The sequence below is a fragment of the Lissotriton vulgaris genome, chromosome 2_1 (assembly GCF_964263255.1).
Source record: "Lissotriton vulgaris chromosome 2_1, aLisVul1.2, whole genome shotgun sequence".
Lineage (NCBI taxonomy): Eukaryota > Metazoa > Chordata > Amphibia > Caudata > Salamandridae > Lissotriton > Lissotriton vulgaris.
Window position 1 is genome coordinate 557,555,694 of NC_141687.1, and position 26,163 is coordinate 557,581,856.

A 26,163-nucleotide genomic window follows, 5' to 3' on the forward strand; every position below is an offset into this window, starting at 1 on the left:
TTTGCTATTGAATCCTATGGGCCTTGAAGCCCATAGGATTCAAGTCAAATACCGATTCGGTATTTACCGAATCGGAAAATACCGAATTTGTCAAGGGTGCAGGGGGTGTCACTTTGACACCCTCTAGCACCCCCAAAACGGGCATGTGTGCAATGTGGCACACAGACATGCCCTAAGGGCACTTCTGTCTGTCACATGGCACATGTGTACATGCACAGATGTGCATGTACACAGGAATCGGTATTTTACCATGGATTTGTATTCCATGGTAAAATACCGATTCTGAAAGCCATGTGCCAATGGAAAATTGGCTACCCACATATCATTTTCGGTAATTTTACCGAATCGGTAAAGATTACCGAATCGGTAAAATTACCGATTCGGTAAAATTACCGAATATGTGCACCTACATCTCCATAGCCCTTTACTGATCGGAAACGGACGAAAATCGGTATTTTTGGCCGATTCCGATCGGTAAAGGGCTACCTACATCTGGCCCCTAGTATAGGAATAACCTTGGATTCTGTTGAGATTAGAAAAGTGTCTACTTTAGTGGAGTGTTTGGACATTAACACATGTGGTGCTTTGACTAAAATTTATGAAAAAATGTTTGCAATAAGATCCATGGTGATCCAAAATCGCCTAGCTTTAGATTGCTTTTCAATTCTAAATCAGCGTATACAAAAAAGGTGGGAGGTTAGTAAGATCGCACACTTCCAGTATGGAGAGGGAGCAGAGAAGCTATTGGCTTGGAAAGCCAAAACGGACCAGGTCCGTAATAACATCGAGTTGATTAAGGTAAACAATGCTCCACTCTCCCTAGACGCAGATATTAGATTGGCCTTCAGAGACTATTTCCAATCCATTTACCATTAAGATAAGACCGCTGACCCTGAGGCTATTAAGATCTGGCTTAGTAGAATCTCTCTTCTAACTCTTTCTTCTGAACAGAGTGAGATGCTTGACAGCGAAATTTAGGAAGAGGAAGTTAGGAAAGCAATTTGTAATGCTAAGAAGGGGAAGGCGTCGGGGCCTGATAGCCTTCCTGCTGAAATATATAGAGTACTGGAGCAAGAGCTTGTCTCTTTCCTGGTAGTTCTATTTAACCAGATTTTAATGGATGGCGTGCGTCCCCCATTCTCATGGGACAGTGCGTCGGATACTTTAATTCTAAAACCGGGCAAGCCTTCCACAGCTTGTGGTTCTTATAGACCTATCTCAATCTTGAATGTTGATTACAATATCTTTGCCACAATTCTTGCCAACAGATTGGCTCTAGTAGCCCCGAGGATCTTGCACCGGACCAAAAATGGTTTGTGAAGGGTCGGCAGCTTTATGAGTTAACTTTTGACCTGATTGGGGCTATCGATCTGGCTACGTTGGGATCCCTTCCCTTAGCTGTTCTAACGTTGGACGCCACCAAGGCCTTCGACAGGGTCAATTAGTTGTACCTGTCAGAGGCCTTGGCAAAGTTCAACTTTGGAGGTGGGTTCTGTCGGGCAATAGGCCTCTTATACCAGAGCCCTAGTGCCTCTGTTCTAGTAAATGGAGCTCCTTCTAATCCTTTTAATATCTCGAGGGGAACTCGGCAGGGCTGCCCACTCTCCCCACTCTTGCTTGATCTATATCTTGGACCGTTTGCGCAATGTTTAAGGGACAATGTTGGAATTAAGTCGTTCACGTATAATGGGTGGGAGAGAAAGGTGGCCCTGTACGCTGACGATATCCTCATTTTTACATCTGAGGCTCATTCGGCCCTTCCTGCGATATTTAAGGTGGAATCCGAATTTGGAGAGGTATCCGGATATGAGATCAACACTTCAAAGACTGAGATGATGGCACAGAATATTGACCAAAACCTATTTAATTCTAGTATCCGGCCTGGCTGCAAGATGAGGTATCTGGGTCTTAATATTGTAGGAAACATTGATCAGATTGCCACAACAAACTTTACCTCTGTTGCTAAGCATTGCCGTAAGCTTTTACAATCCTGGGCCCATCTCCCTCTCTCATTATTGGGAAGGGTAAACTTGGTTAAAATGTCTCTTCTGCCCAAAATCTCTTTTATATTTACTACCATCCCCGGATATTTTAATCCTTTACTTATTAAAAAGTTACAGGGCGAAATTAGTGCATTTATTTGGAACAAACACCTGCCAAGAATCTCTTGGAAAAAGCTTAGACAGCGTAGAGAAAAGGGGGGGCTTGCGGCTCCTGACCTCCAGGCATACGCCTGGGCATTTCAGCTATCTCATGCCAGGATGCTATTAACAAAGCCAGCTGAGGATGCGGTGGGGTCCCTGTACTCTACTTTGCTTAACAGTGAGGGTGTCAGCCAGTCAGGCTTTCTTTTTAAATCTGGTCAACCCAAGTTTTAAAAAAAAGTCAAACTAAAGATCCTACAGGGAATGACAAAACTTTGGGCACAGCTAACCAAGTCAATAAGAATAGGGTACTACAGTAGCAAGACACCTTTATGGGATCTTCCTGACAGCCCGGATTGGTTGAGGGACAGCCTCGCAATTCCGATTAGGGAAGCTGGAGTTGTGGTTTGGGGCGATCTGTTCATGGATGGGGTACTGCTTTCTTGTGATTGTTTGAGCAACAAGATCGGCCCAAATTTGTCCAGGCTCAAATATCTGCAAATATCCAGTTGGTCCCGTTCATATAGTGCCCAGCCCACTCGATTAAGCAAATTTCCCCTAGGAGGATACAGCTACTTAATATCTCTTTTAGTTGACAAGCCTCCTGCCAAGAAGGAGATTTCATCTTGGTATAACTTGATCTTGGCAGAAATTGATGGAGCTTTTACATTACCAGAGGAGCTTTGGTCACTACAGATGAACAATGGTAATTTGCAAGATCTTTGGAGAGCATCCTGTAGGACGCTGTGGGATGTGGTTAAACCGGCGTGGTTAAGAAGCAACCACATTTTTACTATCCATAGAGCTTATTATTCCCCTCTTCGTCTATCTAAATTTACACCGGGGAATATAGTGTCTTGCCCGAAATGTGGGCTGGATGCTGCCTCCGACGCCCATATGTTTTTCGAGTGCCCCCATTTGTCGTTATTTTGGGAAGCCATAAGTAAGACTCTTTCTTCATCTGTTGGCTCCAACATCGTTCTGGATCTCTCTCTGGTGATTTTTGGATTGTTACAAGGGGTTTCTAACTCTGTGAGGAAGCTGTGCTTTTATTCCATTTTGCTTGCCAGGCGGGAAATTTGCAGGAAATGGAAAGACCCTCTACCTCCCTCTATCAATGACTGGTATGTTACAACTCTACAGGTCTCCAGGTTGGATGTGGCTAGATCCGGTAATTCTGAAAAAATAGCTTTCCGGCATATGTTGAAATGGGTCCATTGAGTGACCGGGGTTTTTTTTTTTTCCCCGGGTCCAATGATTATGCCATCCAACCCATATTTGGGCATAGCTTCGCCCTGGTGATTAAACCAGCGGTATTCTGGATGCTAGCTGCACCCCCGCAAGGTTTTTTTATCTTGGTGACCATTGTTGACCTAAGTACGAGTGCTGAGAGACGCGGCCCACACTTCAGTTTGGTCTCTGCCAGTTGTTAAAATACTGAGGCAGCACGTCGCTGGTTGACTTACTGTTTTCACCCAAAAAAACCTATGTGGCAAATGAGGACACAAAAAAAAAAAAGATCCATGGTGATCCAAAACCGCCTAGCTTTAGATTGTTTTTCGCTAAAGGAGGAAACTTTAATCTTCTGAACTTATATACATGATAACAGTGAGAAAATTAATAAATATATTGATAACACAACTACCATTTTGAATGTGATTCACCCTATGGGTAAAGGGGGGACTTAGGAAAAGAGGGGTTCACGGTTTGGTGAGGTTGGTAAAAGCTTAATAATTGAAACGGATGATGTACTAATATTAAAAGTGTTGTTTTAATATTTAAGCTTTTAGAAGCAATTTGCAATAAATGATTTAGTTATAATTGCAGAGGCAAGAAGAAGAAGAAAATAATAAGTTCGATGAACAGAGAGATATCTCTTCATGAGATGAAGGTCAGTTTGTATGATGATCTCAAAGCCTAGCAGGAGAAGAAATCGATAAAACCAAGAATAATAAAACAAATGCTGTAGAGGTCAATGGTGATAATTAGTGATTACTTATCAGAGGTGGTAATCATAGATGAGCTTCAATGTGATAGAAAATAATGAATATTTTAGGCGTGCTTCAGTTATCAGAACTAGACCACACTGGGCCACATTGACAATCCTTCATGAAATGCTGCTGAAAAGTGCATGCTTATTTTATGTGCACGAGTGTTCCACGAGTATGTTTTTTTTCGATTTCAGAATATCAATGGCAATACAGCTTCAGCCGTGGTCTGTACTAATACAATTGTATAATATTTGGTTTTTCATCCAAAGGGAAGTGTGTGCTTTCTATTAAACGTTTCAAGATTGCTTAGCTAAGCTCTGCTGTACTTGAACAAGCAACTGTATTCTTGTGTTACATAAAGTGTGATGCCATAGGAAGTCGGAATTACTTGGGCTGTTGTACAAATTACTAAATTGATTGATTGTCATAAATTAAATATTTTTAGAAGGGGGCGCCACTGACTTCGTTGATGCTTGGCGCTTAGTAATAGCAAAAGCTGGTCCTTCTCCCAACGGACCAGAACAAACATTAGACTTAATGGTTAAAGTAAGATGTCGGGCCACAACAATGCAAATGCTCCCACCAAGTCTCTTGCAGGAATTAACTCACTAAGAATCAACTACCCAAAACACTTATCCAATAATGCAGAAAACAAATTCAAATACAATATCCTAGGGAGCAACCCTGAAACGCTCATTTCTGGCTCCTATTTTTGTGTTTCAAAAAGAACCATTAAGACAGATCTGATCTTCCACACGAGACGCACAGCTAAATGGTGGAATGAGTTTTTCTCCTACACAGAACATCCTCCATGGGCTCAAACACACAATATCACCCTCCCCCTCACTTACAGCGAATGCTACCATCTCAAATGATAAAAATAGTATTACTTATATAGCTGCCGCTAAACTGCAGTCTTTCGTGTACTGTCTACGATGGAATCATCATTCACCAGGATTATTTAGAAAAAACTAACTTATTATCATTGCCCAACTAACAGATGGCCTGTTCTTGCAAGACTTGGCAACTGAACTTTTTAAGGGTGCTATAGTGTTTCACAATACTAACAATGGAAGTATTAATATATAGAATGTATGTAAACTGAGTGAAGTTGAGAATGGTTTTGTAAGAGAATATAACAGGAAGAGATCAAGAAAGAGGTTGCAGAAAGGGAGTTGGATTTGAAAGAAGAGATTGTGATTAATAATTCTCAAATATATCCTAGTCTTAGAACCTGAAAAGAGAAAGAAGCAGGTTTGTGTAGGATGCGAATGAAAATGTACAAGAAGGATAACCAAACTACTACAGGCAATAGTGTGTGTGCCTATAATATATATTATAGATAGGTTTTATATGTTAGGAAGTTTTGATACTATGTTTAAAAAGCATTTATCACATTTTTACCAAAACTGCTTATTTTACTCTTCCACAAGGTTGGGCAGTTTCTTGTTATTTAGCTTTAGTTTGATCAGAGATCTATCATATTGAAAGTTTGAGTGATGTGTCATGGAAGAGTGAAGAGAGAAAGTGTGGATCAACCAGCGCTAAATGTGTTTGGGTGTTTTGACTCCTAGTATAGGAATAACCTTAGATTCTGTTGAGATTAGAAAAGTGTCTACTTTAGTGGAGTGTTTGGACATTAACACATGTGGTGCTTTGACTACAATTTATGAAAAAATGTTTGCAATAAGATCCATGGTGATCCAAAATCGCCTAGCTTTAGATAGCTTTTCAATTCTAAATCAGCGTATACAAAAAAGGTGGGAGGTTAGTAAGATCGCACACTTCCAGTATGGAGAGGGAGCAGGGAAGCTATTGGCTTGGAAAGCCAAAACGGACCAGGTCCGTAATAACATCGAGTTGATTAAGGTAAACAATACTCCACTCTCCCTAGACACAGATATTAGATCGGCCTTCAGAGACTATTTCCAATCCATTTACCATTAAGATAAGACCGCTGACCCAGAGGCTATTAAGATCTGGCTTAGTAGAATCTCTCTTCTAACTCTTTCTTCTGAACAGAGTGAGATGCTTGACAGCGAAATTTAGGAAGAGGAAGTTAGGAAAGCAATTTGTAATGCTAAGAATGGGAAGGCGTCGGGCCTGATGGCCTTCCTGCTGAAATATATAGACTACTGGAGCAAGAGCTTGTCTCTTTCCTGGTAGTTCTATTTAACCAGATTTTAATGGATGGCGTGCGTCCCCCATTCTCATGGGACAGTGCGTCGGATACTTTAATTCTAAAACCGGGTAAGCCTTCCACAGCGTGTGGTTCGTATAGACCTATCTCAATCTTGAATGTTGATTACAATATCTTTGCCACAATTCTTGCCAACAGATTAGCTCTAGTAGCCCCAAGGATCTTGCACCGGACCAAAAATGGTTTGTGAAGGGTCGGCAGCTTTATGAGTTAACTTTTGACCTAATTGGGGCGATCGATCTGGCTACGTTGGGATCCCTTCCCTTAGCTGTTCTAACGTTGGACGCCACCAAGGCCTTCGACAGGGTCAATTGGTTGTACCTGTCGGAGGCCTTGGCAAAGTTCAACTTTGGAGGTGGGTTCCGTCGGGCAATAGGCCTCTTATACCAGAGCCCTAGTGCCTCTGTTCTAGTAAATGGAGCTCCTTCCGATCCTTTTAATATCTCGAGGGGAACTCGGCAGGGCTGCCCACTCTTGCTTGATCTATATCTTGGACCGTTTGCGCAATGTTTAAGGGACAATGTTGGAATCAAGTCGTTCACGTATAATGCGTGGGAGAGAAAGGTGGCCCTCTACGCTGACGATATCCTCATTTTTACATCTGAGGCTCATTCGGCCCTTCCTGCGATATTTAAGGTGGAATCCGAATTTGGAGAGGTATCCGGATATGAGATCAACACTTCAAAGACTGAGATGATGGCACAGAATATTGACCAGAACCTATTTAATTCTAGTATCCGGCCTGGCTGCAAGATGAGGTATCTGGGTCTTATTATTGTAGGAAACATTGATCAGATTGCCACAACAAACTTTACCTCTGTTGCTAAGGATTGCCGTAAGCTTTTACAATCCTGGGCCCATCTCCCTCTCTCATTATTGGGAAGGGTAAACTTGGTTAAAATGTCTCTTCTGCCCAAAATCTCTTTTATATTTACTACCATCCCCGGATATTTTGATCCTTTACTTATTAAAAAGTTACAGGGCAAAATTAGTGCATTTATTTGGAACAAACACCTGCCAAGAATCTCTTGGAAAAAGCTTAGACGGCGTGGAGAAAAGGGGGCGCTTGCGGCTCCTGACCTCCAGGCATACGCCTGGGCATTTCAGCTATCTCATGCCAGGATGCTATTAACAAAGCCAGCTGAGGACGCGGTGGGGTCCCTGTACTCTACTTTGCTTAACAGTGAGGGAGTCAGCCAGTCAGGCTTTCTTTTTAAATTTGGTCAACCCAAGTTTTTAAAAAAAGTCAAACTAAAGATCCTACAGGAAATGACAAAACTTTGGGCACAGCTAACCAAGTCCATTAGAATAGGGTACTACAGTAGCAAGACACCTTTATGGGATCTTCCTGACAGCCCGGATTGGTTGGGGGACAGCCTCGCAATTCCGATTAGGGAAGCTGGAGTTGTGGTTTGGGGCGATCTGTTCATGGATGGTGTACTGCTTTCTTGTGATTGTTTGAGCAACAAGATCGGCCCAAATTTGTCCAGGCTCAAATATCTGCAAATATCCAGTTGGTCCCGTTCATATAGTGCCCAGCCCACTTGATTAAGCAAATTTCCCCTAGGAGGATACAGCTACTTAATATCTCTTTTAGTTGACAAGCCTCCTGCCAAGAAGGAGATTTCATCTTGGTATAACTTGATCTTGGCAGAAATTGATGGAGCTTTTACATTACCAGAGGAGCTTTGGTCACCACAGATGAACAATGGTAATTTGCAAGATCTTTGGAGAGCATCCTGTAGGACGCTGTGGGATGTGGTTAAACCGGCGTGGTTATGAAGTAACCACATATTTACTATCCACAGAGCTTATTATTCCCCTCTTCGTCTATCTAAATTTACAACGGGGAATATAGTGTCTTGCCCGAAATGTGGGCTGGATGCTGCCTCCGACGCCCATATGTTTTTCGAGTGCCCCCATTTGTCCTTATTTTGGGAAGCCATAAGTAAGACTCTTTCTTCATCTGTTGGCTCCAACATCGTTCAGGATCTCTCTGGTGATTTTTGGATTGTTAGAAGGGGTTTCTAACTCTGCGAGGAAGCTGTGCTTTTATTCCATTTTGCTTGCCAGACGGGAAATTTGCAGGAAATGGAAAGACCCTCTACCTCCCTCTATCAATGACTGGTATGTTTCAACTCTACAGGTCTCCAATTTGGATGTGGCTAGATCCGGTAATTCTGAAAAAATAGCTTTCTGGCATATGTTGAAATGGGTCCATTGAGTGACCGGGGTTTTTTTTTTCCCCGGGTCCAATGATTATGCCATCCAACCCATATTTGGGCATAGCTTCGCCCTGGTGATTAAACCAGCGGTATTCTGGATGCTAGCTGCACCCCCGCAAGGTTTTTTTATCTTGGTGACCATTGTTGACCTAAGTACGAGTGCTGAGAGACGCGGCCCACACTTCAGTTTGGTCTCTGCCAGTTGTTAAAATACTGAGGCAGCACGTCGCTGGTTGACTTACTGTTTTCACCCAAAAAAAACTATGTGGCAAATGAGGACACAAAAAAAAAAAAGATCCATGGTGATCCAAAATCGCCTAGCTTTAGATTGCTTTTCGCTAAAGGAGGAAACTTTAATCTTCTGAACTTATATACATGATAACAGTGAGAAAATTAATAAATATATTGATAACACAACTACCATTTTGAATGTGATTCACCCAATGGGTAAAGGGGGGACTTAGGAAAAGAGGGGTTCACGGTTTGGTGAGGTTGGTAAAAGCGTAATAATTGAAACGGCTGATGTATTAATATTAAAAGTGTTGTTTTAATATTTAAGCTTTTAGAAGCAATTTGCAATAAATGATTTAGTTATAATTGCAGAGGCAAGAAGGAGAAGAAAATAATAATTTCGATGAACAGAGAGATAGCTCTTCATGAGATGAAGGTCAGTTTGTAGGTTGATCTCAAAGCCTAGCAGGAGAAGAAATCGATAAAACCAAGAATAATAAAACAAATGCTGTAGAGGTCAATGGTGATAATTAGTGATTACTTATCAGAGGTGGTAATCGTAGATGCGCTTCAATGTGATAGAAAATAATGAATATTTTAGGCGTGCTTCAGTTATCAGAACGAGACCACACTGGGCCACATTGACAATCCTTCATGAAATGCTGCTGAAAAGTGCATGCTTATTTTATGTGCACGAGTGTTCCACGAGTATGTTTTTTTTCGATTTCAGAATATCAATGGCAATACAGCTTCAGCCGTGGTCTGTACTAATACAATTGTATAATGTTTGTTTTTTCATCCAAAGAGAAGTGTGTGCTTTCTATTAAACGTTTCAAGATTGCTTAGCTAAGCTCTGCTGTACTTGAACAAGCAACTGCATTCTTGTGTTACATAAAGTGTGATGCCTTAGGAAGTCATAATTACTTGGGCTGTTGTACAAATTACTAAATTAATTGATTGTCATAAATTAAATATTTTTAGAAGGGGGCGCCACTGACTTCGTTGATGCTTCACGCTTAGTAATAGCAAAAGCTGGTCCTTCTCCCAACGGACCAGAACAAACATTAGACTTAATGGTTAAAGTAAGATGTCGGGCCACAACAATGCAAATGCTCCCACAAAGTCTCTTGCAGGAATTAACTCACTAAGAATCAACTACCCAAAACACTTATCCAATAATGCAGAAAACAAATTCAAATACAATATCCTAGGGAGCAACCCTGAAACGCTCATTTCTGGCTCCTATTTTTGCGTTTCAAAAAGAACCATTAAGACAGATCTGATCTTCCACACGAGACGCACAGCTAAATGGTGGAATGAGTTTTTCTCCTACACAGAACATCCTCCATGGACTCAAACACACAATATCACCCTCCCCCTCACTTGAAGCGAATGCTACCATCTCAAATGATAAAAATAGCAACATCCTCAATCAAGCAGCGGACAATGACTTATAAGCATTAGACTCACTTTTTACTGACCTGATAATACAAGTAGCAGCCCCAGCAAAACCCCCTAGCAACCCAGGGATGTGGAATTCCTATAGCCTGAGCCCAAGGACATATTGTTTTGGGTCAAGGGCAACAAGTTTTCATGTGTATTTTGTCCTTAGGCCAAGTAGGCCCAACCCTCTGCAGCACAAACCCTTTGGCTGCCAGTTTGCAGTACCACACTATGGAGGGAAGGGCACTGTCTGCAGTTAAGGTAATATTTTTGGCTGTATGTTAATGCTGTTCATACTTGTATTTATGGTTCATTAATTGAAAGCCTTTATTATTAGGGTGAGTGCTCTAAGTAAATGTGGTAAGCTCCGATTGCACTACTGACAGTGGTTCCAGTATAAAAATGTGTACACATCGTTTTCAAAGTTTTGCAATATTAGGCTATGTATAATGTTCCCAGAATGCTCTCTGATTCGATGCAAATATTTGTAGAAGCTTGAAAGCAAGATTGATCATTCATTGCTTTCAAAATAAAATATTCCAAAAAAATTAAAGCAGGAAAAAAAAACATTTTGCTAAACTACTGTAAAATTTCAGGTACCATTGCTTTGCAGCATCATTTAGTAAGATGTGTTGATGAATGCTAGTGTTTCCCTAAAATATTCATAATGGAAAATCGGTGTAACCAGGTTCAATAAAATGATGGGAAACAAAAATAAACAAGCACTGGCAAGGCCAGTAGGTCTGAAACTGGTGGTCAGCTTTTTAGTTTTGTCAACGTGTCACTTGTTTTGGTTCAGTTTTTGTAAAACCTTTTTGGTGTGGGAGCTGTTAGGCCCTCACCATTATAACAAACATTGACAAAAGCAAAAATTGTATTCCGATCTAAAAAAGCACACATTGCCACAGTAGTTACTGGCACTGAAGAAAACTAGTGTGTGTGCCGATATGCTCCTTGTGAAAGAGCAGAATGCCATCACTCCAGCGGATACAGAGAGAGAGAGAGACAGAATTTTAATAAACACAAAAAGTTACGGTCAACCCCAGAGCAAATTAGGGGCCCAATTATTAAAGAAAGTCTCAAAAGTGCACCCATGGTATATGTCCTTGCATTAAGTGCAGCTATACGGCTTTCGTGAATTCTCAAGAATTTACAAAAGTAGGACAAGAAAAAGTACTCCTTGAAAATATCTGTGAACTGCATTTTAGCATGAGCAAATATGCATGTGAATATTTGCTCATGCGAAAATCTGAGTGTTTGCAAGTTCACTTTCCCTCCAACCACTTTTTTTCTCAACTCTAGAAGAAGGTTTACATCTGCCGTTATCAAGAGTAAATTTCCAACACAGTTGTTGAAAACCCTTAAAACATGCAAGTTAGTAGGTTTGCACAGACTCAAAAAAGCATTCTAACCTTGGAATTATTGCTTACCACTAACTTCAGCCCCAGTATGTAGATCTGCGGAAACGTGGCAACATAAGGGGATTGCAAGTATTCAAACATTACTATGGTATGAGCCGTGGCATAATCAGAAAGGCTATATCAGAGCTCTTATAAGATGCAATTGCAGCCATAATTTGTTGCTGCACTACATGGCACAAAGGGGCAAGTGGACTTTGTTGCAGGACAAGTAGATTTATGAAGCAACTACCCCATGGAAAAGTAGATATTTTATTAAATTCCACACCCCTGCAACCAGTCTCATACTTCAACTCCTAACCATTATCCTAAACCCTCTAACACCACCCAAAGAACTACACCAATTGACAATAACAGCCATGCAGTCTACATAGACTACAACTATTTCAGGCTTTGTTGTGCTGCATGTTGCACTTATCCTTGGGGCCCAGATTTTCCAATCAGTTTTGCTGGGACCAGCTAGTCGCCCTTTGGAACTTCCTTATTGTTTCTATTTTTGATTTGGAACAGCTTTTCTTCTCTGGAGAAGGATCTTACTATACCCCTATGTACTTCCACTAAACCCTGCCTCACTTAATCCTTCTGGTTCTGGAGTATGACTCTTCTTTGGATTATGGGAGTGTGCAAGAGGGTATGTATGGTGTCAGTTATGTTTAGTTATGTTTCTACGGAAATAGTATGGTGAGATGTGAGGGTTGTTAATACTTGTCTTGATTTTGTAGGGATACTCGGATCCTGTTGGCGAGAGAAGTATCTTGCTACCCAGACACAGAAAGGAAGGGTTCACCTAGGAACAACATTATAACATTATTCTAGGTGTGTGTGAAACCATTAGTGAGAAATATCTGAGAGTAGACAGTGATTCCAGGTTGTTAACCTCTTGCTTTATAATCAGAAGGGGGAAAGGATCACTGGTCCTGCTTAAACCTTGGGCTCACAAGTCGAGGACCTGGTTTTTCTCCCAAATTAAATGACTCTCATACACGTGTATGTTGGTAATGATGGTTTCTCGTTTGCGGTATATACTGTATCCCCGCTTTTCTACACGTGCGTGCGTAATCATTGAGTCATTTGTTTGTCTTGTGCACCCTCCACCAGGAGGTTTTGCCTTAGGGTTTAAGGCAGTAGTGATCGTGGAAGTGAAGGGGTAGTGGTGTGAAAGCTAAAATGTCGGAAAACCAGACAAGTGTTCTTTATTGAGTCTGGGTTCGGACTTGGGGTAAAAAATTACGGATGCACTTTGTGAATTGTTAAGGGATTCTAGTGCATTACAGTGAAAGTTTAAAAAGAGGTCGACATGTTTCAGCCTTTGGTAGTCAGAGGATCTATAGGCTTTCTTCAGGACCAATGGGGTTAAGTGAAAAAGTGAAAACTGTGAGAAGAAAAGAGGAAATTTGACCTGTTTCTTCGTGACTTTTAAGGTTACGTTGTACCTTATTTTATTTTGGAGATTTCTCCCTCGGGGAATTAAGGCTGAACGAGAGAGGCCTTACTTAGTGCCTTCTTACTCGATCCTGGCAGCATGTGCTGACTCTGCCCTTCCTCACCCGGAACTACTGAGGAAGGGCAGAGTCAGCACATGCTGCCAGGATCGAGTAAGAAGGCACTAAGTAAGGCCTCTCTCGTTCAGCCTTAATTCTCCGAGGGAGAAATCTCCAAAATAAAATAAGGTACAACGTAACCTTAAAAGTCACGAAGAAACAGGTCAAATTTCCTCTTTTCTTCTCACAGTTTTCACTTTTTCACTTAACCCCATTGGTCCTGAAGAAAGCCTATAGATCCTCTGACTACCAAAGGCTGAAACATGTCGACCTCTTTTTAAACTTTCACTGTAATGCACTAGAATCCCTTAACAATTCACAAAGTGCATCCGTAATTTTTTACCCCTAGTCCGAACCCAGACTCAATAAAGAACACTTGTCTGGTTTTCCGACATTTTAGCTTTCACACCACTACCCCTTCACTTCCACGATCACTACTGCCTTAAACCCTAAGGCAAAACCTCCTGGTGGAGGGTGCACAAGACAAACAAATGACTCAATGATTACGCACGCACGTGTAGAAAAGCGGGGATACAGTATATACCGCAAACGAGAAACCATCATTACCAACATACACGTGTATGAGAGTCATTTAATTTGGGAGAAAAACCAGGTCCTCGACTTGTGAGCCCAAGGTTTAAGCAGGACCAGTGATCCTTTCCCCCTTCTGATTATAAAACTATCGACGGAGACTGAAAGGATTTTCACTCTGCCTCCCCCCACCCCCATGATAATACATGTTAACCTCTTGCGTCTTCTCATTTCAGGTATCCCTTCCGTTGCTGTTCCCAACCTTTCCCATCCCTCGCTTGATTACCTCTATGCTCTGTGTATGCTTGTCTAGTCAGAGTGTGGAGAAATCAGGAGGTGGACCGCTTTAAGCATCGCCCTGATCCTGAGGAGTTTGGTAATCATGACAAAAACATTACATTTTTTAAAGGATTTAAGAGTTTTGCGAAAGGCAATGTTACAGTCCAAATACGAGCAGGTGAAAAGGTAGTTCCTGAAGGTGGACCTGCACATTTTATGACAAGTGAATTGGGATTACATACCTGTTTATGGCTTTGTCAATGGTGCAAGATTACTGAGAAAGAGGGTCCATTGACATTTCCAAAATATGAGAGTTTTGAATTGAGAATTATTGACAAATTAAGGAAGAAGCTATGCAAGGTGAAGCCACCACCTAGACCCACACAATTAGAAGCTTTAAGCATGTGGGAAAAGAGAGAGAGAAATACCAGAAATGGACAAAGAGAGCAATGCGTAACTATTCAGATGTTCTATGGGACGAGGAACAGCATTGATGGAGGAAAGCCATAGTAGAAAACACTAAATTATATCCAGCAATTTCTACTGAAATGTCAGCGAAAGGGAAGAAGAAAAATACCCAGGGGAAAGACAAGTATGAAAAAGACAATGCATATGAGACAGATAGCGATTCAGGGGATGATAGAAGATATGTTGGCTGCACGACCCAAGCAGGGTGCAACCAGCTGAGAATGCAGGAAGTAGTGCCCAAATGGGTAGAACAATAGTGACTGTCCCTGTAGAACCTAGAGTGGTACAAGTTGAGAGGCCACGTCAATTACTACAAATTGCCCTACCACAAGTTCCTCAGACACAGATTGTTCCTCCACCTGTGGTAAAATCTATCGGTTATGCATGGACTGGTCCAAGAACCGCAGGTAGTGAATGTACAGCCAGTGTCTAGACCAGTTGCAAAAGCCCCAGTAAATGTTAATCTGACTCCAGTGACACAAAGAGCTGCAAGAGGTCTACCTTTGACAGGATTTCTCCCGACTTCTCAAAATTCACATATTGTTGTGTGGAGACCACGTCAGACAGTTCAAGCACTAAAAGATGGGGGAAGAATTGTCTTTACGACACCAATGACGAAGGAGGAAACTATCTTGTTTGAAAATTGAATTTTTCCATCATGGTTCGAGGAAGCTGTAGGGATTAACAAGACAGAAACCAATGTGCAACTGACAAGCCCAGAACATGAGAAAAAGAGAGCTGTAAACATTCCCAAGTTAAAAGTTGAAATATAATTAATTATTAGAGGATGTTTGGATATAGAATTCTTAAATACATATTAAGAGAAATAATTGATTTACCAGTGTAAAGAAATTACAAGACAAGCATCAATTGCACATGGGAAGCTGATTAAGTTGGCCCAGAGATATGACTTTGATATTTCAAGAAGTTCTCCTTTCCAGAAAAGTTACAGGGTAGGATTAGGTGATACAGCAATTGATACAATGCATTCTTCAGGGATGAAGTTACATATTACCCAATTAATAAAATGTATTAATAAATGGAGTGACTTTGAAAAATGAGAGAACAAATGGGCAAGAAAACATGAAAAGAAAAAGAAACAGCCAGAAGTAGGAAAGAAAAGCAAGGAACAAGATGAGGAAGGAATTTCGGCAAATCCATTGAGAGAAACAGTGGGTGTATATGTACATGTCAACTAAAAAAAATAGAATCCACTCTAAAAGTTGTAGTGATCCCTACAGTGGTGGGGAGCACACAGTGTTGTTTTGAATACCCCTCACACACCAACAGGCCCCTTGGTGTCATGCTTCATCATCGGGGGCCTTCGCACCCCTCTACGGGATGCGGCGTGCTGCGACTCACGAATACGTAGGAGCACTGAGAGTGAACTATGTGTTTGTGTGTGTGAGAGGGAGAGTGAGTGGTGGAGGTGAAAAGTGAAGGTTAAAAAATACCTGGCTCGTAGGAAAAAGTTTTATTACGTCCTCGGCTGGTATTATTAAAAGGGGTGCAAGATGAGGTTGTAAGTTATACGTTTTAGGGTGTATCAACCTCGGAAGTGCGTCGACATGTTTCGGAGTATAGGAACTCCTTCTTCAGGATGAGGATATGCACAACTATCCTCACCTTACTCACATGGGGTGTAAATGTAAAAGTGTATTCTACAAAAAACAAAAGGTGAAATGTACCTATGGGTGTTTATATTTGAATAAGCTCTGTTGCGCCCAATTGGCATTAATGATACAGAACCTGTGGGATAAACAAAAGCATAATAAACATCACAGTCGGACGTCCAGGATCAGGAAAAAATTATTCCATACATGGGAGGGTAATAGTGAACCAAAAAATAAGGTTCAAGGACCCTGTGAAAAAAGAGGAAAAGAGGGACACACAATAGACACAGACACACACTAATGGAAAAAACGCCATCATTATTCCCAGAAATGGACTATGGAGGAAGAAAAGGGTATTCATAAATGTGGCTTACTTATGGACAAAGGTTAGCTGACCTCATGAGCCATAGCGTAGTATTGGGGGTTCCTTCCTCACTGCTCAATTTAGCAACCTGTAAGATGTTAAAGGCTGGTTTTAGGGTCATGGATATACAGTATCCCTGGATATACTAGTGGCTACACCTTGTTAGACCAATAAACTCACGGTTACTGCAAGACCTAGTAGACTGCCTTCCCCTCAACGCGGCTCTGACGAAGTGTCGAGTCGTGCTGACCTACCTCCTTATATACCGCCAAAAACGCTTCAATTAGATAGTAATTAGAAGCGGAATGATGCCCAAAGAAGGACAGAGTCCCTCCAAGAGGTCCGGTATTGCGCACTGGACGGGGGCGTGTTGACAATTATAAGGCGCATGCGCTTAAAGTAAGGGTTCAGATCCGCGCAAATGCCCTGAAAACCATAGTCATCCGCACGTATGCGGTGAGGCTCATGAAGCTGATGGAGCCTCCCTAGCTGCCCAGATCGCTTGCGCACACGTTTCCCAGGCGCTCGCGTATAAAGCAAGTGTTAAAGTCTGCGCGCCTAAGTGGAAACGCTAGTCGTTCGCGCATGCGCGGTAAGAATCTAAGAGCTGTTGGGACCATATCAGCCGCCTAGACAGTATGAACTATACATAATATGCACATACAGAGCGGCTCGTGTCAGATGCTCAATATTGTTGATGTAATCAAATAAATCTGGAGGTGCTCATGTGGTTAGAGGTTATCTAAGAGCTGATGGAACATTACTAACCGCCAAATCAGTATAAACTTCACATAATATGCACATACAGAGCGGCTCGTGTCAGATGCTCAATATTTGGCTGCTGTCAACAAACAACAAATATGGAGCTGCTCATGTGGTTGGAGGTTATACCACATGGGATGGTGCATAGGTTTAGTTCAGCTTGTACAAAAAGAGCCAAAAACGGGTGGTATGCACTTCTAAGAAGAACCCAATAGGTTAAAGTGTATCAGCACAATTGGCTCCAAGGAATAGAGTCATTCAGTCCAACAGTGTCCGTACCCAGACGTAACACCCATCTTTGCTCTTTTTCGAATAGACCAACATCCGTTGGTAACTGTTCAATCACTGTCCAATGTAATTCGTTCACACAGTGTTGATACTCCAGAAAATGAGCTGCCATTTTTGTCGTTGATTTCTTACATCTTATGTTGCTCTTATGTTTATTAATCCTGATTTTGACAGCCCTCGTGGTCATGCCCACGTATTCCTTGTTACAAGGGCATGTGATTAGATAAACAACGTTCTTACTATTACAGTTGGTGAACGCTCGTTGTTCCCATCTGGTGCCATTCATGAAAGTAAGGGTCTGACTTTTTTTAGTTAGATGGCAGCTGTTGCAGTTCCCACAGGGATGGTGTCCGTGTAGCCCCTGCAACCTTGTTTGTTGGATCACTGTGGTTGGTGGTCTTGTGTGTACAAGAATGTCTTTTAAATTCTTGCCCCGCCTGTGGGCAAACAGAGGTTTCTCCAAATCGAGCGTACTGCTCGACAGAATGCGCCAGTGTTTATTTACCAGTTTTGAGACTTGGTTCGAGACTGAACTGTACGTTGTGACACAGACTGTTCTACTGGGTTTGTTTTCTCTGGCAGGTTTGTCCTCAAGGAGAGCATCTCGGTTGTTATTTCTAGCCCTTTTCATTGCTTTTTGAATAACCTTGTCTGGGTACCGTCTCTGTTTCAGTTTTTCACTCAGATCTTGGGCTTGGGTCTTGTATTTGGCTATGTCGCTGCAATTGCGGTGTAGGCGTAGGAACTGTCCGTATGGTAAATTCTCCCTCAGGTGACGTGGATAGAAACTGTCAAACCTGAGGAGACAGTTCCTCGCCGTTGGTTTGAAATGAGTCTCCGTTTTCAACAGGCCTGCCTCGTGGTAGATATTCAAATCTAGGAAAACCATCGAATCACTGGACATTTGGTGGGTGAATTTGAGAAAAAGATTTTGTGTATTCAGTCAATTCATGAACTCAGTGATTGATTGGCCATCCCCTTCCCAAATCACCAGAATGTCATCTATATAGCGTCGCCAAGTGCGGATTCTCCCCCTGAAGGGGTTGCTAGGGTGGAGAATCTTGGTGGATTCTAGATGGTGAAAGTACAATCCCGCCAGACTCGGCGCAAATGTACTCCCCATACTGGTTCCATGACTTTGCCAATATAGAGTGCCCTCATATTTGAAAAAGTTTTTAGTTAATGCTATGGAGATACACTCCATGACCACTCCACGGGGGGTTTGATATTTCCATCGGTCAGAATGTAATACCTCCTCGATGATCAGTAGCGTATCATCATGTGGGGGGCTCGTGCAGAGACTCTCTACATCAAGGCTCAACAACATCTGTGAATCTGGGTCAAATGGATGGTTCTGTAGTAACTGCAGGACCGCTTTCGTATCCCTCAGGTACGTGTCTGTTGCCTGTACCAGAGGTCTCAAAAAGGCATCGGCAAATTTAGATAATGGTTCCAAAATTGACGAAATGCCGGACACAATCGGGCGGCCGGGTGGACTTTTTAAGCTCTTATGAACCTTCGGTATTGTGTAGAAGTAAGGGGTGCGGGGATTTTTCTGAACCAGAAATTCCGACTCTTTCTTAGTGAGCCAGTTATGCGCCAAAGCTTCTTCAATCATTGCCCCTATCTGCACACGTAAAAATTCAGTAGGGTCTCCCACGAGAACCTGATAGTTCCTCCTGTCAGAGAGAAGTCTTCTGCATTCTTGGTCATATGCAGTTGTCGTTTGAATCACCACTGCCCCGCCTTTGTCTGCAGGTTTTATGGTGAGTTGTTTGTTCTGTGCGAGTTCTCTTATCGCCTCATTCTCAAGTTTACTCATATTTTGGAAAACATTCTGCTTAGTGTTCAATTTACTTTTGGAATGCCAGGACTTCAACAGGAAGTTGATTGTCCAAGGGTGTGAAAGTAGATTTCGGTTTCAGACCCGTATCTGAAGTGTCTTGGGATGGTTCTTGATTTTTGAAAAAAGCCCTTAGCTTGATAGTTCTAATGAAATCTTGGATCTCCTTATGTAGACGGAATGAGTCATGTTTGTTAGAAGGGACATACCCTAAGCCCTTATTGAGTACCTCGTTCTGTAGGTTAGTTAAGGGCCAGGGAGTTATGTTGATGACTAAGTTTTCCTCTTGCTTGTTGAGGCTTGGTTCGCTGTCATGCTCCTGGTGTGGACCCTGGGATCTGTTTCGTCTGCGGGCTGTTAGTTGACATTGTTCCCCTTCTTGTTCCTCCCTCTGCGGGGTCCTTGGCCCCATGATAAAAAAGGCTGAGGATTTTGGGGTGCGGCAGTCTGGTCTGGTCCCCATTGGGGGTACACTTGTCCCATTTGCGGTGGGCCGTACTGATATTGAGGGAATTGAAATTGGTTCTGGTAAGGATTGTATTATGGTGGTCCTTGGGATGTAAAATTTCCCAAAATTAAGAGACAACCCTATACAGCGGTATACACAAGTTGATCGATTTGAGAAAAATTTCAAAGGTTTTATGAATTGATGTGAACAATTTTTTTTTATATTGTTATTTGTGCACTCGGTGTAAAAATGTTGATTCCCCCCCGCGCATGAGAAGCCGGTTCTGAACTCAGCCGTGAGGGACACGTTCTCTGCAGACCTCCTGATGGTGGTGGTTATGGCTGGGGCGTTGAAGACCACGCGCATGCTGGACGCTGAATGATGCCTTTCGAGGATATGTTGATTCCGGCTCTTGGACCTGCTGCAACCCATCTGCCGTAACGGGGCCCCCGTGAGGAGACTGTCACTTCACACACAACCCCTATGGTGCAGCAGGTACGGAACTCACAGCGGAGAGGCGGTGGCATATGGAGGCTAATAGTTGCTCACGGTGACCGACACCCATCATTGCTCCCATTCTCCAGTGGAAGGAGGATATACTAGTCACTCTGCCTCTCAATCCCGGAGCCACGTGAAGGCAGCTGCTGGATTGGACTATCCCTACAGTCCCTATAGGGCCGCGCCGATGCCACCAATCATCCAGCACACTATCTCTTCCCACCCGAATCAGGCACACTTTGCTGGCCACCGTCTCTGGCGCACACAGCCGGCGAAACCAGACAGGCCGGTCTGGACTTGTCCCATACGGAGGTGGCGGTGAGTAGCCAGCTAGACACCTCCTTCCTCTCAGCCGCGCTTGGCATGCCAGATACAGTATGGCGAGCAGCAGCGGTAGCCGCCACATGCTCCGGACAAAACTGGAAAAATATGCCTGCAATAAGGGGCAGGGGAGACGCAGACTTCTCCCAAAGAGACCACAAACCCTCCGGAACCCACGCTACGAGACATCCTAGCTGCCATCACGTCAGTGCATACCTCCCTTGAGGGCCAAATCGACACAGTCGCAACAGAGGTCTCCCTGATTAGGGTGTACATGCGAAAAACAAACGAGTGTCTCACTGAGGTGGAAGCCACATCTTAGAGTCTTGTGACTGAATCTGACCTCTTCAAGAGCCACGTTGCTGATTTGCAAGTTAACCAAGACCTGTTAGTAAATCAGCTCGATGACTACGAAGGGCGTATGCGCAGAAATAAGGTTCGCATCTTCGGAGTACCTGAACGGGCAGAGGGGCCGAGGGGCAGGCGGCAGACCTCTCGTGGATGACCTCGTATTGCATCACCTCAAACCTAAGTGACTATCCAAATACTTCTCTATCGAAAGGGCACACAGGGTGCCAGGCGGCAGGCTGAAACCAGGAGCACCGCCCGTCCCCTTCTTGCATGGGTGTTCAATTATCGTGTTTGTGATGTTATATTGAACGCTGTAAGAGCGGCCCCACCCATCACAATCGATAACAGTACGGTCACGTTCTTTCCTGACTTTACGCTGAAGGTGCAGAAACAGCGCCGCAGGTTTCTAGCAGTGAACGAGCCAAGCGTGACCAAGAGATCAAGTATTCTATGCTGTTCCCAGCAAAGTTGTGTGTTGAAGCCATAGGGATAGCGCGGTTCTTCTCCAGCCCTGAGGACTCTTGGGACTGGCTCGAGGGATTGTGCACAGTCGAGAAGCGGCACAACAGAGTTCACCGGGGGACAGGGTGTTAGAATCATCCAGACGGCCGCCAGGAATTCCCGGGAAGCGGTGCCGTCATCACGGACACCTCATAGAATCAGAGTCAAGCGGACTAAAATGGGGGCCCTGGAATTCAACCTTACGAGGTCCACGCTGGGATGCTCTTTGCAGCTACTGCCCTCTGTGCGCCAAAATGTAATCTGTGGTGATAACCTGAGATCGCCAACTGCATGGTGACAACGGGTATAGAGACGTAACTATTTGAACACTGCGGGGTACTGGGTGATTCTTGTGTATAGTAATGTTGCATGACTTTGCCTCCTTCTCCGGGGCACGTGGTAGGGGCAAAACCTAAACACAAAAAGCCGCCACGGGGAGTGGGGTTGGTACACACGCCTTAACTTTTTTACCTTAGGGTGGGAGATAGGCACTCTGCAAGTTTTGGGTGACCAGTGGTTTATTGCCTGTCATGCAGGGAGGCAGGGAGGGGGGATGAGGGGTTCTTTCATGGGGTGAGGGGATTTATTTGTTTGATTTTCGAGTGTAGGGGGCTTATTGTTGGGGTATGTTTTATTGCAGCAACTTGTTTCACTTACTACATCTCAGGTCCAAGCGTATGCATTTATCATATCAGTCATGGGACCGCAGGGGGCACCCTTATGTATGACCACTGAACAACCTATAGACTCAGTGATGGCACGGCCTTACCCACGGAAACATTACATGCCTTTTTACATTCAGCACCCCCTGGGTGCAACAATCGTCATGCCTCCTATGCCGCATTCCCACGCTCGCCACCTGTCTCTCCACCTATGGGTTCACACGTAGATCTTAAATTCCTCACATGGAATGCAATGGCCAGGGAGACAAAATCAAACAGGGAATAGTCCTCCAATACTTGAAGCGACAGGCGCGAGAAATTGTCTTTCTTCAAGAGACACATTTAATTGGCAACTCTTGCAGCGCATTAGATGGTGGTACTGCCTGGACGCCCACACGGGGTTTACATCGGGGTTGCAAGGGGCTGGAGTACTCCTACATAGGGGTTGTCCCTACATAATACACAAATCCTGGTCTAATGAACAGGGCAGATATGTAGCGCTCTCTAGCACCTGGGAGGGGCAGACTCTCAATATCATATTGATGTATGTCCCCCTGGACTGCAACGTCCCACGTTGCGGGACCTTGGAACACTCCTTCTTGATCTTCTACTAGGTCTATTGGTGTTTGAGGGGGATTTTATTCTTACAATAGATGGTGCCAGAGACCGCCTCCAGCCCTGCAGAGACCCTCAGAGGGGATCCTAATTTGCTGATTCCTCTCCGCCTTAGGCCTCGTTAATATCTGGAGACGACTTAACCTAACGGCCGTATCATTTACATTCCACTCTGGAGCCCACAATAGCCAATCATGCATAGACCACAGTTCACTCACGCTCAGGATATTCACATGTTTACTGACCGTTGCTGCCTCGCACATGGAATTTCCGACCATTCCCTGATCCTTACAACTATTACAATCGGCTCACCCAAACGACGCACCACCCTGACCATAAAACCCTGGGCGCTTAGGATACCTCATATTCGGGAGACACTAACGAAAGAAACCAGCCTCTATTTTAAATAAAATGTTGGATCGGTCTCCTCAGCTGAAATCCTATGGGGTGCGTTTGGTGGAGTTATGAAAGGTAGAGCTCTGGCGTTGATGGTCGGACATAAAAGAGAACTCGCAAAACGCATAATAGAGCTCGAGGAAGACATCCTCCATAGGGAGGAGAGAGCCTTGGCACTCACCCCCCGACCAAGCAGCACTTGCTTGCGGTGGTATGTCTTGATTACCGACAGCTCCTAACAAACGCTGCCAAGGCAAGGTACAAGTCAACCTGACGCACGCTGACATAGAAGCTGCACTTTGGAGCTGCTCAGCTTGCTCTCGAGAGATTTTGCACAGTACCTTTTAAACTTTTACATACTTTTATTTTGCTTAGTTGTGAATTGCTGCTCACCTCCATTACTTGCTCAAGTCATTCCTCCCCGGTCCACCGCGAGTTCAGCTCGATTGATGTGGAGGGAGCTTTGATCTTTAATCCACTTCCCGTTGAGAGGGAGGTTGGCGCTCTAGTGTCCTCTACTTGACCTCTGCAGATTTAGTAACACTGATCCATACAGTAAAATCAGGGTCCCTCCTCGATATTATTCCGGCCAAGTCATCACCTCCCTGGCTCATCAACTATCTCCTTCGATTGAATATCTCCTCAATCTCTCACTAAGAGAGGGCCACGTCCAGTCTGAATGGAAAGCAGCACAGATTATGCCCATTCGTAAGAACATCAAGGCCCCTCTGACGGATCTTTCCAATCTCCGTCCCATCTCGCTTCTTCCTTTCCTGAGCAAACTACTGGAGAGACATATCAACAAACATCTCTCCAACAATGTCGAACTCACTGGGTGCTTAGATTCCTCCCAGTCAGGCTTTAGGCCCAAACATCACCAAATCAGCTCTTCTAGTGGTCACGGATAACATCAGAACAAGGCCACTCCACAATTCTGGTGCTGCAGGACCTATCTGCTGTGTTCAACGCGGTCTCACATTAGATATTGCTCAGGAGACTGATGGAGATTGGATTAAGAAACTCTGCTTTTCAGTGGATGTCGAGCTTTTTGTCTGCTCGCTCCGTCATCTAAGGAACTGTCCAAGGGAGTACCTCAGGGCTCATGTCTGAGCCCCACATTGTTTAATATCTATGTTGCTCCCTTGGCCAATCTCCTGAGGACGTATGGGTTCACCCCCATATCCTTCGCCGACGATACACAGCTGCTCTTCCCTTGAGAAATGTACTCCTTCTGTACAGCTGACCTTCTCTTCTGGTATGAGAGCCATTTCACACTGGATGAAGAGTAATCACCAGTGTAACGTTGGGAAAACAGAGATTTTGCTCTTCGGCGAGGCCCTCTTACTATGGTCTCCTGAATAGTGGCTGGCTGATCTTGGTGCCCCTCCTGCCCCTAAATCCACTGTTAAGAACTTAGGCATCCGTCTGAATCAAGCCTTACCTTGAAGGAGCATGCCGCTGACAGCTGGCGGCTGTTTCTATACATTGGGCCTACTTCGTTCAGTCTTTCCTCTGCTTCCTGATTCTACTCGGAAGACTCTGACTCAGGCACTTATATTAAGCCATCTGGACTACTCTAACGTTCTGCTGATCTCTGCTAATGAGACTTCGCTCAGCAGACTGCAGGTAGTCCAGAATACGGCGGCGCGACTAGTCCTTAATATACCCCCTAGGACTGCATCCCGTCCTCTTCTCTTGGAGCTTCAATGGCTTCCAATACGCCAATTGGTAAAATTCAAAGTTTGTTGTACCATCCATAAGGCGCTATCCAATCTTGGTCCCACTTATCTCTCTGAGAAATTCATACCCTACCTTCCCTCTAGGGCTCTCCACTCGGGCTCCAAACATTTCCTAGAGGTACCCCGAGTTAGGAAGGCAAGACTAGGGGGAAAAGCCCTTTCCTATCTTGGCCTTCGCTATTGAAACAAGCTCCCCCTGCACTTGAGACAATGTCCTGACCACCTACAATTTAGGAAGCTGCTCAAGACCACACTTTTCTGTTTCTGATTCAGCTGCAGTAGCACTACACTTATGCTGCCCGTCCGAAGCGCAGAGATACTCCTTTGGGAGTCGATTCTGGCGCTATATAAATAAATAAATTAAATAAATAAATAACCTGTCATAAGATATACGAGCATGGAGAGAGGACGGGCAAGCTTCTGGCGCAACTATCAAGGTTGGTTCACTCACTGTTAGGGGCCAACGGTGAGGCAATTACAGACCACCAGCAGATCACAGACACGTTTGCCACTTACTTTTCATCTGTATACACATCCTCTGGGACTTCCCAGCCACACGCGGCTGTGGAACTGCTCTCAACCATCCAAATCACCTGTCTGTCCACTCCCTAGAGGGCAAGCTCACCGAACTGGAAATTCAGAAGACCATTCAAGATGGTATTTTGGTAAATCCATGGGACCAGATCGAGTTCTTTAAACCAATGGCTTCCAAACTATCTCCCCACCTGCTCCAAATCTACACCGAAAGCTTCGAGCAAAGGGGTGCTGCCAGCGAATATCAGGACAGCCGATATTGTAGTTATACACCAACAAGGCAAACCACTGAATGACTGTAGGGCCTACAGGCCCATTTCCCTCCTTACGGTAGAGGCAAAAATGTTAGCGAAACTGTTGGCCAACAGTCTCATCCTCTATATTACCGACCTAGAACACCCAGACTAATCCGGCTTTATGCCAGGGAGGAATACGGCCTTAAATCTAAGGTGTTTACATTGGGGTCCTGGGTAGATGAGATACAATCAGGGAGGGCGCAACCCTGTTGTCATTAGACGCCTCAATGGCATTTGATACAATTAAATAGGACTTTCTTTTTGGTGTGCTTGCGAGGATAGGATTTGGTCCAAACCTTATAAAGTGGATTCAATTGCTTTACGCGTACCCAACCGCACACGTAACAGTAAATAATCATACATCTACATCTAGACAGTTTCCACTGGGAAGGGGAACTAGACAGGGGTACCCTTTATCTACCTTCCTTTTTGCCCTTGTGCTCGAGCCTGGGTCAGGGGGA

General features: G+C 43.9%; 1 protein-coding gene across 3 annotated transcripts in view; it reads right to left on the reverse strand.

Moving 5' to 3' along the window:
* LANCL1 (LanC like glutathione S-transferase 1) overlaps positions 1 to 26,163 on the reverse strand; it is a 639,396-nt gene that overhangs the window by 500,562 nt on the left and 112,671 nt on the right. The window lies entirely within an intron of this gene.